The following is a 9923-nucleotide window of genomic DNA, read 5'->3' as shown; positions in this document are numbered from 1 at the left end:
AAATTTGTATCTATGTTTTATCTTTTATTTTTTAATTTGATTATTTATTGTGATAAATGAAAAGTCACTTTTTCTCCCCCTTCAAAATATTAAAATGTGGTCAAAATTAAAATTTTGGTCAACTGATAGAATTGCGGATAAAAACTATCTAAAAGGTATTCACCTGCAACGTTTGAAAAGGTTAAAAGTAACGACTGCAACAAATCAAGGATTTGGGGAAAACTTGATAGTATTTCAAAGGTTTGTGATTTTTACTACAATTATCTTTAACACAATGATACGTATCTTGAGATAAACGACAGATTATCTGACAATAGTTGTTGCATTCTTTCTTGTTAAATATGTTTATAGCTTTGCTTGGGGATATATAAATATTTAAATTTTGGATGTTTGATAATTACAATTTATGTACTTATTTAGGCAGTTATATATGAAATTTGGGAGTACTTTTAGTGAATTATGGCTTAATCTCTTGTACATATTGTTTATTAGGTAAAACATTATTAGTGAAAGTAAATTTGGAAAAAATGAACAAAAATCGGCAAAAATGAAGAATTTCAAAGTTCAGGGACCAAACTAAAAATATTCAAAAGTTAATTCTCAGAGACGATGATTAAGAATGAAAAAGAAACAAACGGATGAAATTAGAAGATAAATGATGAACATTGCACAAAGAAAGGATCAAGTGAAACAAATGAGAAAAAATAGGAATCGGCTTGAATAAATACAGAAGATGCTAAAAATTATAAGACAATTATGTGAATTTATAACCATGCGATAGCAAGGGATCAATTTCAAGAATAAGAATATTTGGTTTACAATCATGCGATTACAATGATTTGTACCATGTGATATTATGGTTATATGAGACAAAAATTTATTTTGTTTCCTATTTTGATACAACGTCCTCTTGAAAATCACTTTCGATGCAATTCTTGACTTAAGTATAACCACCTTAAGTACAAAACAAGAGCCAACATTGGAGGCACCTCTCATACCTCTCTCATATCATATCATAACATACAAATCTTTCAATTAGAAGAGACCAATTCACTACAAGAAGAATAACCAACCTAGCAAGGAATCCATCAAAAGGTGAAGAATCAAGGCTTGAGATTGAAGATCAAGAACAAGAAAATAATCCCATATATTTCTTGTATTCATATATATTTCGGGTGATGACTTTCCATTCTTGTTGAATTATCATTGAAAACATTCTAGCTTGATCTTTTTGTGTTGGATGAAGATAAATCTTGTTATTTGACTATTTTAATTTAAAGAGCAAGTAGTTTTGTTAATTTTTGTTCTTAATTGATCTTGTATACCTTGTTAAATTATTTAAATGTTTGCATAATATTTAGGTAATTAGTTTATATGTTTCTGAGAGGTTCATAATCATATTAGAACTTTTGAGGTTAACATGCAGGCAATACATACTAAGAATAATATGTATGACACGTGCAATCATCTAGATAATCGTGTACATTAATACATTATTGCTTTTGAATTTGGAATAGGAATATTACCATGTCGTGTTTAGAATATGTTTAACTTAAACTTGGGAGATGATTCGATAAAATTGGGTTATCAATTTTCAAGATACAGCCAAATTGAAGTGGTGCGGCTATGATACTATTGTCAGATTTCAATGTCATAAAATTGGACCAGATATTTGCATATGTAAGCAAGAAGCAAATAATTCTACGAGGGATTATTCATCTTCCTAGTCTTCAACACAAGAAAGGAGTGTAGAAAATTCCTTGTGTTGTGTTGAAAGAGTAATGATTTTTTATCCTATTCGTCAAAAAATTCATAGCCTTGGTTTCGATTTTCGAAATTGGAAACATGATAACAACCATGCTATATGTACGCCAAGGTTGACACCTTGATTTTCGTTCATGTGAGTTGACAGATTTTGGTGCATTAATTTTAACACAACATTGTTTGCAAAATTTTATCGAACAATACACATTATTCAAATGTGATCACAATGCTTATTCATTGTCTTATAAGAACAAAAATTCAAAAATAAAATGCTCTCCGGGGCACAGCCCAACTGGTGGATCAATCAACATTGGCTTGCTTCCAGCGGCAGGGTGGAGAGTTCGATTCCTGGTGGGAACCTGCGGCCAAAAATTTGGTATGAAGCAATCACTGTGGAGGAGGGTCTCTTGTACGCAGAAGTGTACAGTCAATGGAGGGAACCTGTGATCCAGTTGAGGTATAACCCGCGATTTATCCCCTCCAAGGTTCTAGGAGCATGAGTCTTGGAAGTCCAGGATTTAGTCTGGTGTAAATTGGGATATCTGGATATCAAAAAAAAAATATATTCAACAATAAAACATGTGATGGAGATCAAATTGAATTGAATTTACAGAAGATGTTGTGGTCCCAAATGTGATAATCATACGATGGTGTTACTCGGAAAAAAATAATGTGACTCTTTTGTAAAGAGATGACAATTGTCTAAAAATCTACGGACCAAAAAAAAAAAAATTATAAATGAGAAATTGTCCCTTTTATTAACTAACATATTCAGCTAAAACATAGATCATTAATATTACCAAAATCATTTTATCCTATTCAAAATATACTCATTAATATCATAGTCTGTAATAAATAAAATAAATAACAAATAAGGGAAGCCCCCGTTTGGCCCCCATTATTTGGGTTTATAATAGAGGAATAGTATTTTTCTTTTTTTTTATATGGATGGTTGTAAAAGAATGAAAACTTTTCGTTTTGTATGTAATATTATTTTATTAAAGATTGTATAGCTAAAAGTAGAAGAAAAATTTTAAATTAAATTAAAAAATTTTAAAGGAGGCCAAACAAGGCTCGGTGAAACAATTTATGGCAATTGTAAGGAATTAGATGGCACATAATTATTTGTGGAAAGAAGCCAATGAAATAATGATAGTGGGCCCCGGCCAGCTTGTTTAATCACTATCCGTCAGAACCCGTAAACACAGCGTCCGTGGTACTTGAGCCTTTAATCTGCGTCCCGGAATTGGATTGGGTAGTTGGATCAATCCTAGTCTGAAAATCGTGCTATAAAAGGACAAACTTTGGCCATTGGATCAAACTAAACAATAATTTTCAAGTGCACATAGAAGTTTTTGAAGTTTTAAGACACGAAGATAATCTCATCCCGAATTGTTGTTTGTATATCAGTGATACCAGTGAATTGTCATCCTAATTCTTTCTCTTCATTTTTTATCGGCTAATCTTTGCAAGTGTACAATATCGTAGTCAAATAGTACAGTAGTGGATAAACGTATCGTTTCCCCCAAAAAAAGAAAAAACAGTGTACCTAATTTAAATTTAAGTAATATTAACTCCAAGCAGATAGTCATTTTGTGATTATGTAAATGAACTAAACAAATGAGGAGCTAAGAAGCATTTGTAAAATCGATTAAAACACTCACCAAAAATTCGAATCCCTCTTTATTATTTCATTTTAATACAACTCAAGACCATAGCAACGCCTGGTTATTCTTGTTTATCAATGTTCATATTTTGTTTAAAAAGCTCTCTCGAGTCGAATTAAAACTATACTCGCCGGTAACACTTCCATATCTTTATGAAAGAAGTGAATATATAATTATCCAATAAAACACAAGAATACCCATTAAATTATGTGAGGATTACTGGTATATCTCTATATACTCTAAAGTACCTCACAACAATTGTTATAACTACTATATTCTTATTATTTCTTTCGAATTCAATAAAAATCACACATAAATTCAATTATTAGCTATGTAATTAAAATATAAGGTCCCGAATTTTATGTTCTTAAGCTGGTTCATGTTGTCCATTTAAGAAACAAGCTAGCTCTTCCAATTAAGGTAGTAAAAGCCCAAGTCATAAGTTATTTAAAACCCAATAATATAAAATATTAAGTTTAGGTAAACTTTATTATAAAGATTTAATGAATAATTGTGTTCTCACAATAGTCATCTGCATTGTATTTTACATAAACAACTCAGATTTAAATTACCACGTAGATGTTTTTATAAAATACTTTTACGAGATTAATATTTTTATAAAATTATTTTTGAGTTAAGAACTCATCATTTTGCACTTAAGGAACAATTATATCAAGTTAATTGGATGAAATAATTTTTCCAACTTTTATTAGTGGGCATTCATAGAGATAAGTTACAAATCATATGAATAGTTTATTTTCCTCTATTTTTCATTATGTAAATGTTTTATAAACTTTTTATTAAAATCATTTTCATGAATTAATACTATTTAAATTTTTAGTTAAAGACTCAATTTAACAAGGTTAATTATAACATAACTTTCCCATTTAATTTTTCAATAAAAAAAGGGATTACAAGAAAAGAAAAGTCACTTTTTCATTACGTCTTTCCTCAAATTCAAATTTACTCTTATTTTCTCTCATAAATACCTCTTATACTAAGTTAAGCTTAAGTGAATAGCAAGAGTGTGAATGAGAAAGACTTTTACATATTTTGTTCCTTTGTACTTCAAGAAAAATCAAGGTAGATAAAGGTGCAAGTGGTTATTTCATTTTCAAGTTATGATTTTTCTTTAAAAGTATTAACGAATTAGTACCTTCGGGTATGATGTTTCAGCATTACTATAGTTTGAATGATCATTTTCCTTTTCTACGTGTTATAATAATTATATAGAAATTGGATTTTGCTCGGAATCCATTAGTATGAATCTATAGTTCGAGTTTTCTAATTTGATAATGAAAGCACCAATGTTTTTAATCGATTCAAAAGATGCAACGTGCTATGGAGAAGTTGATGACTTAATGTTTTTATCGATTATGAAAAGTTTAAGTTCTTTTCTTTAAATAAATAGATTTATATGAACATCATTTGTGACACTATTCTAAGAAGATTTTTATGAATTAGTTATGTTTAAAAGTAATTATATTTTCTAAAAATTAATTTACAAGTTATCGTTCATCACAAAAATGTGAGCGATAAGATTTAGTTTTGTTGTTTTTAGATTTTCAGTTGTAGTCCTTGACTTTAAAAATTCGTAAATTAATCTTTGCTTGAACTTTTTGGACAAAACTAGCGGGATTTGATAGCCTAATGGGTTTAGCTACTAAATAAACTTGAAATCTTGTCAATCCAATGTCAGTAAAATATTGTATGTTATTTTTAAATAAATTACGCTGGTTTATCTTTCAAACTCAATCACTGGAGGATTTCGAAAAATATTTTAGTTCCTTATATTTTGTGCCGATTTTTGGATATTTCATATTATAAGAAGATCTACTTTCTCTTAAAATTTTATGAAGTTTTGAGATCGATAATTATATAAATGAATTTATTTTGGCACTTGTCGTGCTAAATAGAAAAATAAAATATTTGAGTTTTATTTATTGTTTAAAGATGTGCATACATGAAAAATTTATTTAAAACCTTTTATTTAATTGGTAAGCACATGTATGCCATTGTCCATATAATAAAATATGTAATATGCATGGAGAAAAATGTATTGTTTAAAATAATGACATAATTCTTAAGTAAATTCTTAAATTTAATCTTTATGTTTTTCGCTCAATATAGTTAATTACTAAATCTACAAGGTATAGTTAATCAAGTGATGTTGCATGCATTAGTCAATCTCATCTTATGATCCAGGTATGTTCAACTATGGAAAATTAAAAATTCTTATTATGAAAAATGTTATGAATCTATTGTTATTTGTTTTCCATGTTATGGTACATTCTACGTTTTTTTTTTTATGTATATCGTATATGCAAAGATAAATGTAAATTGAAAAAAAAAAGTGTTGTATAAAAGACATGTATTAGGTTAGAAATTAAGGTTGTGATTGACAAATGGCTAGGGCAAGATAAAATGTTAGGAGAGGGAATCATGTTAGTCAACAACATATAGATATTCGAGCTTACCTTGATTTTGAGGTAGACAAATCTTTAGAATTTTACAATCACATACGAAGCATGTATCGACACAATTGGGATAATTTTTTTTTTTTTTTTTTGGAAATTGGATACAGTTACTAATTCATGATTTGCATTAGCTAAAAGCAAAGAATGCAAGTTATAGGATTAGTGATCGACAGGCAATAGGTCCTTCGCTAGAAACTTCTACACCTCGTGAAAAATGTATCGGGAAGCTTACAAAAGAAAATATGTTATCTCAAATTTTGGAAAGTAAACCTAATGAACTTGACTTTAAGGATTTTTGCAATGCTTATATCCATAATTAGGAGAATATGATTGGTGATGTTATCTCTCACTTGGGATTCAAATCAACAATGACTTCAGGTGACGAAAGTTGAACAACCAATTATGTCAAATGCTAACAAAAATGAAGAAGATCTAGAGGAGGACAGAGAAGAAGACCAATAGTGAAACGAGTAGAGATTATGAAAATTTCTCGTTTATTTGGAAAAAAAAATTAATAATAAAATTTTTTGAGTTATTTTTCCTATTTCAAGAAGTGGTCAAAAAACTCAATCATGTGATCAAATTATGAATTATTTCACTTCGATCTTTCATTCCAAGTATTCTGAGATTGGTATACAAAATTAATAGATGATACCATTTCTTATTTCAAGGAAAATGTCTCAAAGCAAACCAGAACAACTTGATAATGAACCTCCTGCAAGTTGATCAAGATCTTGGCATACTAAATCAAAATAAAGCTCCATCCATACCACCAGCTCCTATTACTCTCCCTACCCATGCCTCAGTAGTTGAGTTATTTCGAAAGCATAAGTCACCTATCTTCGATGGAGCATCTGGTCCACTACTAGTTGAGGAATGGCTTCATAAGTTAGAACTAATTTTTTGACTCATTGACTACACTGATGCCCAAAAGGTCTAGTGTGCAGAGTTTATGTTTACTAGTGATGCAAGTCACTACTGGGATTCGACGTCCCGAACTAGGACTTCAGAGCAGCAATTAGAGTTAACTCGGTAACAATTTAAGGAGGAAGTGATGGACAAGTAGTTTTCTCAATCTCTAAGAGCTTTCAAGGATAGCGAATTTCTTTAGCTCAAGCAGGCAGTATGTCCCTGACTGGTTATGAGTGAAAGTTTGATTGACTTTCAAGTACGCTTCACACCTAGTTGTCATGGAAATTAAGAAAACTAGAACGTTCGACCAACCCAGAACTAAGAATGATTCTTATGTCACATCGTTTCACATCATTCTGTGAGATGCAAAAATGAGCTCAAGCTATTTGGTATCAGAAGGCTAATGCAGAGCAACATAGCCAATTGTACAGCTAGCAGGATAAAGGGTAAATTGGAAAGAGAAAGAGAAATGGTCGAGAAAAAGGAAAAGGCAAATGGCAAAATAAAAAAGCTAATATTAGATCTAATGTTGCAGTAGCGCTGTGCTCTATGTGTGGTAAACTTCATCGTGGTGAAGCTTGTATGGGAAGAATGTCTATTTTCGGTGTGGTGAGTCAGGACATATTGTTAAAGATTGTCCCATATGTACACAGTAGAAGGATGATAATAGTGATCAGAACAAAAGGGAAAAAAGCACAAGTTTTTTCACTAACTTGGAAAGATGAAGAGGAGAACTCAAATATAATAGCAAGTATTTTACTGATATCGGATATATCTGCTTATGTACTATTTGATTCAAGAACTACTCATTCTTTTACATCAACGTCTTTTAATGATAAATCTAGAATTATTTGTAATAAGTCAGAGAGTATACTTGAAGTTAGCATCCTCTTAGGTAGAATATTAAATACATACCAATTAGCTAGGTCAGTAAATTTTACAATTGAGGGAAAAAATATTAGAAGCAAAATACTTGGTAAGGAAAAATTGTACGTCAAATTTAAAAAGTGCAAAATTTGGTTTGAGTGAGTTGGATTCCTCGATCATGTAGTTACCACTAAGGAATTGTAGTAGATCCAGTAAAAATGAAAATGGTAACAAATTGAAATACACTGACTAATGTTGGTGAAGTTCAAAATTTTCTGAGATTGGCCGGGTACTATCAAAGATTTATAGAAGATTCTCCAAAATAATTGAACCAGTGAAACAGTTGATAAGAAAAGGAGTAAAGTTTCAATGGACAAATAAATATGAACAAAGTTTTCAGGAGTTAAAGCAAAGATTGATTACAGCACCCATGTTAACCGTATCTGAAGATTCAGAAGGGTTTGTTATATATAGCCCCTATTTGTCATCCTTTACTTTATATTCTTTTCCATTATTTTTTTTATAGTACTTATTTTTAACCATACATTTTTCATTAAAATAATATTACACGAAAATCAAAAAAATCTTTTTTAACCACACATTCCCTAACAATTACTATTTTATAATACATTTCTTCAAATTAATTGGGCTCAAACAGGGACATAGTGATGCATCCAAACAAGGTTCGAGATGTGTACTGATGCAGCGCAGAAAAGTGATTGCCTATATGTCAAGGCAATTGAAGTAACATGAGTAGAATTATTCAACGCATGGTATAAAACTTATGGCAGCTCTTCATGCATTGAAGACATGGCGTCATTACTTATATGGAGAGAAGTGCGACATTTACATGGATCATAAGAATCTCAAATATTTCTTCATATAAAAGGAATTGAATATAAGACAGAGACGATGGTTGGAGCTTGTAAAGGATTAAAATTATACTATTCATTTCCATTCAGGTAAGGCTAATGTTGTTGTCAATGCTCTAAATAGAATGTCAATGGGACAGTTGGCATTATGACTTACTACACAGATGGAGTTGATCAAAGACTTGAAGAATTTGGGAATCGAAATGGTTAACACACTAAAGCAAGCCACGGCTCATTTAGCAACTTTGGTGGTTCGACTTACTCTTAAAGATCGGATCATAAAAGCACAGATTAAAGACTCATTCTCACAAAAACCAAGAACGAAATAGGTACTAATAAGAGAAAGGATTTTGGATTAGCTTCGAATCGAGCATTGATGTTTAAAGGAAGAATTTGTGTGCTTAAATTTTTGAAGAATGAGATATTGGAAGAAGCACATTTCACCCCATACAGCGCATATCCTGGTGACACGAAAATGTATTGAGATACATTTTGGTAAATGAATATGAAAAAAAATATAGGTCTATTTGTACAAAATGCATAGTGTATCAACAAGTTAAAGCAGAACATTAAAAAATGACAGGGTTGTTAAATCCATTGGATATACCTAAATGGAAGTGAAAGAATATCGCAATGGATTTGTGATAGGATTTTCAAAGTTAGCAAGAGAACATAATGCTAAATGGGCAATAGTGGATCGTCTAATAATGATAGCTGATTTTCTTCTGGTAAAAATGACATTCAGTCTAGATCGGTTGGTACAATTGTACATTAGAGTAGTAGTAAGATTGTATGGTATTTCCCATCTCCAATGTGCCTGATAGAGATTTGAGATTTACATCTACATTTTGGAAGAGTTTACAAGGAGCTATGAAAACGAAATTGAATTTCAATATGGCATATATCCTCAATCCGATGGTTAGTATGAATGGACTGCTCAAAGGCTTGTGTTCTAGATCTGATAGATAGCTAGGAATCTTATCTACCTTCGATGGAATTTTCATATAATATCAATTTTTGGGCAACTATTGGAATGGCACTATACGAAACTCTATATAGTAAAAGGTAAAGATCACCAATTCATTGGAATGAAGTCGAAAAAAGAGAATTTTGGGATTAGAGATTATTGAAAGGACAGTTAAAGCTATTGATGAGATTTGTACTAGAATAAAGGCAGCTTAAGATAGACAAAAGAGCTATGCAGATACCAGAAGGAAGGACTTGAAATTTCATGTTAGAGATAAAGTCTTTCTAAAGATGGCGCCAATAAGGGATGTACTTAAGTTTGGGAAGAAATGTAAACTATGACCTCGATATATCGGACCTTCCGAAATACTTGATAGGGTCGAAAAGTGACTTATCAA

This window comes from Olea europaea, unplaced genomic scaffold (assembly GCF_002742605.1).
Source record: "Olea europaea var. sylvestris unplaced genomic scaffold, O_europaea_v1 scaffold1965, whole genome shotgun sequence".
NCBI lineage: Eukaryota > Viridiplantae > Streptophyta > Magnoliopsida > Lamiales > Oleaceae > Olea > Olea europaea.
Note: the sequence above shows the minus strand (reverse complement) of the source record.